This window comes from Equus przewalskii, chromosome 7 (assembly GCF_037783145.1).
Source record: "Equus przewalskii isolate Varuska chromosome 7, EquPr2, whole genome shotgun sequence".
NCBI classification, from domain to species: Eukaryota; Metazoa; Chordata; class Mammalia; order Perissodactyla; family Equidae; genus Equus; species Equus przewalskii.
In genome coordinates this window covers 39,965,793-39,971,574 of record NC_091837.1, presented here as the reverse complement: position 1 = coordinate 39,971,574, position 5,782 = coordinate 39,965,793, and positions in this window count along the sequence as shown.

Below are 5,782 nucleotides of genomic sequence, written 5' to 3'. Positions count from 1 at the left end.
TTTTGTCTGAAATGTCTTTTTATTTTTTTAACTTGGACTTCTGTATTAGTTTCGTATTTCTGCTGTAACAAATTACCACAAATGTAGTGGCTTCAAACAACAGAAATTTATTATCTTAGAATTCTTGAAGTCAAGTCCAAAAATAAGTCTGTCTTGTGTTTTCTCTGTAGGCTCTAGGGGAGAATCCATTTCCTAGCCCTTTCTAGCTTCTAGAAGCTGCCACGTTCATTGGCTCCTGACCCCTTCCTCTATCTTCAAAGCCAGCAGCATAGCATCTTGAAATCTCTCTCCCTCTTTTAATTATAAAGACTCTTGTTATTACATTGGGCCTACTGCGGTAATCCAGAATAATTTCTCCATCTCAAAAGAATTTTAGTATAAAGGAAATAATAAAAGTAATTTTCATTCTTGAGTGCCTACTATATGTTAGTCACTTTTTAAACATGATCTTATGTACCTGCTGTTTGGCTGTGGTACCTCTGTGCCTTGGCTTTCTCATCCTTAAAACAACAGTTTATAATTTTAAGGGGTACACCCTGCTCCACAGCACTCAGTAAATATTTTATATGTGATATAGAAATCATTCTGGGTTCTGCAGCCTGTTACTGTCTCCCTTTTGCTTAAAATATTAGAAGAGGGGTGGCATCTGCCAGATGGGGGAATAGAAAGTCCCAGTCCTCATTCACTGCAGAAACACCAGCTTATCAGTAATATATGGACTAAAATAACTTTATCAGAACTCCAGAACCAGTTAAAAAGTTGCAATACCCAAGGCAAGCAAAAGTTAAAAATGGCTGCATTGAAACAGGTAAGAAGAGCTGTCTCATTTTACCCACAATTGCCCCTCTGCCAAGCTGACAACTCAGCATAATTGGGCAAAAACCATCAGCTCACAGCTTCTGGGTGGGTGGAAGAGCAGAGAAGCGTGGAATGTGCATCCAACATTCTGGCTTATTGGAGGGCTGCTGGAGGACTGGTTTCTGTCTCAACTGACTTGGGGTGCTGATGAAATTGACATAGTTTAGATGGCTCAAACCACGAAAAGCAAGGGAGAGCAGGAGTGGCTTGCTGCAGCAACAGAGCACCTGCAGTGCTGCAGACAGGCCTGTGCAGCTCTGCCCAAGTGGGAGAAGGCACCCAACTTGCAGCTTCTCCCTCAGGAAGGAAAGAATGAATTGTGGATCCAGCATTCCAACTTTTCAGAGGGCTGCCTGGAGGAATGCTATCTGTCTCACCTGACTCAGTGCAGACTGGGAGCCAGCATACCCTGGATGCTTGGGGATCACTGAGAACAACAGAAAGTGTGGCATCTTGCTGCTGCAATACCAGAGAACCAGCAGTGCCATGAACAGACACCACAGAGATAATGAACTCCTGAAAAAGAAACTTGCCAATCTCTAATTGGGAAATTTTACTCACAAGCCCAGAGAAATTGTATCCTCCAAAGAGGGTTTTAGAGGTCCCCAGAGTTTCTAGCTAGGCCGATTGGTGAAGGTCTTCCCTGTGAGAAGACAGAGAGGTGGGTGTTTCATCAAATGAGTAAAACTCAGCAAAGAGATCACAAGGCACAAGAAGAGCAGAACCATGGCTCAAAGGAACAAAGTAAATCTCCGCAAACCCATCCCAAGGAAACAGATTTATGAATTATATGACAAAGAATTCAAATTAGTTGTCTTAAAGAAGCTCAATGATGTACAAGAGAACACATACAACTATGAAATCAGGACAATGAATGAACAAAATGAGAATATCAACAAGGAGAAACTTAAAAACCCATACAGAAATTCTGTAGCTGAACAATACAATAACTGGGGCCAGCCCTGGTGGCTTAGTGGTTAAGTTCAGCATGCTCTGCTTCAATAGCCTGGGTTCAGTTCCCAGGTGTGGACCTAAACCACTCTTCTACCAGTGGCCATGCTGTGGTGGTGGCTCACATAGAAGATAGCAAAAGATTGGCAGCAGATGTTAGCTAAGGGCGAGTCTTCTTCACCAAATAAAAAAAGAAGAAGAAGATTGGCAACAGATGTTAGCTCAGGGTGAATCTTCCTCAGCGGGGGAAAAGAAAAAAATACAATAACCAAGTTGGAAAATTCACTACAGGGGTTCAACAGTGGTCTTGATCAAGCAGAAGAAAGAATCCACAATTGTAATAATTGAAATTATCATCACAGGAATAAAATGAAAAAAAATGGAGAAAGCCCAGGAGACCTAGAAAACAGCATAAAATGGACCAATATATGCATCATGAGAGTTTGAGGAAGTGAACAGAGAGAAAGGGACAGAGCTTATTAGATGAAATAATGGCTGAAAACTTCTCTACTCTCAGGAAGGAAATGGACGTCCAAATTTGAGAAGCTCAAAGGGCTCCAATAGAATGAATCTGAGCAGCCCCACACCCAAGACACGTTATAATAAAAAAAACTGTCCATTTCAGAGACAAAGAATCTCGAAAGCAGCAAGAGAAAAGTGACTCATCACATACAAGTGAGCTCCCATAAGATTAATCAGCAAGTTCTTCAGCAGAAACCTTAGAGGCCAGAAAGGAGTGGAATGGTATATTCAAAGTGCTGAAAGGAAAAAACCCTGCCAATTGAGAATACTATCCAGAAAAACTGTCCTTCAGAAATGAAGAAGAAATACTTTCTGAGATGAACAAAAGCTGAGGGAGTTCATCACCACTAGATGTGCCTTACAATGCTAAAGGGAGTCCTACAAGTTAAAACAAAAAATGGTAGACAATAACATGAAAACATACAAAAATATAAAGCTCTGTGGTAAAGGTGAATAGACAAATACAGAATCCTGTGATGCTGTAATCGTTGTGTAAAGCATTTTAAATTCTGGTATAAGAATTTAAAACACAAAAGCATGAAAATAACTAAAAGCATGTTAATGGATACATAATACATAAAGATGTAATTTGTGAATCAATAAAGTGAGGGATGTAAAAGAGAGATTTTGTATATGATTGAAGTTATCAGCATGCAGTATATTATCGTAGCTTGGAGGTATCTTATGTAAACCCCACAGTAACCACAAAATAAACACCTATAAAAGACATACAAAAGAAAATTTGAGGGAAACACCAAAGCATGTCAACACAAGAATCAAAGAAACACCGCAACAGGAAAAGAGAGACCAAAAAAACAAAAACGAAACCAGACAGAAAACAATTAACGAAATGGCAATAGTAAGTGGTTGGTCTGAATGTTTATGTCCCCAGAATTCATATGCTCAAGCCCTAATACTCAAAGTAATGCTATTAGGAGGTGGAGCCTTTGGGAGGTGCTTAGGTCATGAGGGCAGAGCCCTCATGAATGGGATTAGTCCCCTTATAAAAGAGACCTCAGAGAGCCAGCTTGCCCCTTCCACCATGTGAGGACACACTGAGAAGGCACTGTCTATGAGGAAGTGGGCTCTCACCAGACACCAAATCTGCCAATGCCATGATCTTGGGCTTCTCAGCTTCCAGAACTGTGAGAAAGAAATGTTGTGTATAAGCCGTATAGTTTATGGTGGTGGTGTTATAGGTGCCCAAACAAAGTAAGTTCTTTGTCAGTAATTACTTTAAATGTAAATATATTAAATTCCTCAATCAAAAGACATAGAATGGGTAAATGGATTTAAAAAAAACAAACAAACAAGATGCAATTGTGTGCTGTCTACAAGAGACAAACTTAGGAAAAAAAATAGACTGAAAATGAAAGGATAGAAAAATATATTCCATGCAAATATAAGGAAAAGAAAGCAGGGGTGGCTATACTAATTTCAGATCAATTAGACTTTCAGTCAAAACTGTCACCAAAGAAAAAGAGGAACATTATATAAGATAAAAGTGTCAATACACCAGGCCAATACAACAATTATATATGCACCCAACATCAGAGCACCCAGATAAATAAAGCAAATATTGACAGAATTGAAGATAGTAGGAGATTTCAATGCTCCACTTTCAATAATGGATAGAACAACCACATAGAAGATCAATAAGGAAACCGAGGACTTGAACAACACTGTAGACCAATGGGACCTAACAGACACATACAGTACACTCCACCCAACAGCAGCAGTATACACATTCTTCTCAAGTGTACAGTGAACATTCTCTGGGATAGATCACATATTAGGCCACAGAGAAGTCAACAAATTTAAGAACATCGAAATCACACCAATTATCTTTTCTGACCAATATGGAATGGAACTAGAAATCAACAGTTGCAGGAAAACTGGAAAATTCACAAATAAGTGAAAATTAAACAACACACTCTTGAACAACCAATGGGTCAAAGAACAACTCACAAGTGAAACTAGAAACATCTTAAGACAAATAAAAATGAAAGACCAACATCCCAAAACGTATGAGATGCAGCAAAAGCAGTACTATGAGAGCAGCTTATAGCAGTAAACACCTACATTAAAATAGAAGAAATTTCTCAGGTCAACAACCTAACTTTACACCTCAAGGAACTAGGAAAAGAACAACTTAAAACCAAAGGTAGCAGAAAGAAGAAAACAAAGATTAGAGAAGAAATAAACAAAATAGAGAATAGAAAATATCAATGAAAATAAGAATTGTTTGTTTTGAAGAGATCAACAAAATTGACAAAACCTTAGCTAGAGTAAGAAAAAAGAGAAGACTCAAATAATTAAAATCAGAAATGAAAGACATTACAACTAATGCAATAGAAATGCAACAGATTATGAGATTACTATGAACAATTATTTGCCAATGAATTGGATAATCTAGAAAAAATGGATAAATTGCTAGAAACATACAATCTAGTAAGACTAAATCATGAAGAAATAGAAAATCTGGACGGACCTATAACTAGTAATGTGATTGGATCAGTAATCGAAACCCCCCCGACAAAGAAAAGCTCAGGACTAGATGACTTCATTGGAGTATTCTACCAAATATTTAAAGAAGAATTATCAATACTTCTCAGACTCGTCCTAAAATTTGAAGAGGATGGAACACTTCCTAACACATTTTATGAGTCCAGCATTACTCTGATACCAAAGCCAGACAAAGATACTACAAAAACCAACAGACCAATATCCCTGCAATGCTCAACAAAACACTAGTAAACTGAATTCAACAGCACTTTAGAAGTATTATATACCATGCACAAGTGTGATTTATCCCTGGAATTCAAGGATGGTTCAACATAAGAAAATTTAAAAATGTAATACACTAGGGGCTGGCTCCATGGCCGAGTGGTTAAGTTCACGCACTCTGCTGCAGTGGCCCAGGGTTTGGATCCTGGGCGTGGACACGGCACCGCTCGTCAGGCCATGTTGAGGTGGCATCCCACATCCCACAAGTAGAAGGACCTGCAACTAAGATATACAACTGTGCATGGAGTGGGGGGGGGGGTGTTGGGGGAGATAAAGCAGAAAAAAAAAAGTAATACACTACATCAACAAAAGGACAAAACTCACATGATCATCTTAATAGATGCAGGAAAGGCTTTTGACAAAATTCAACACCCTTTCATGATAAACACACTCAAGAAATTCGAACAAAAGGAAATTACCTAAACATAATAAAAGCCCTTTATGAAAAGCCCACAGTTGACATCAGAGTTAATGGTGAAAAACTGAAAGCTTTTCCTCTAATGTCAGTAAGAAGGCAAAGATGCTCACTCTAGCCACTTGCATTCAACATAGTCCTGGAATATCTAGCCAGAGCACTTGAGCAAGAAAAAGAAATAAAAGACATCAAAACTGGAAAGGAAGAAGTAAAATTATCTATTAGCAGATGACATGATCTTGCATGTAG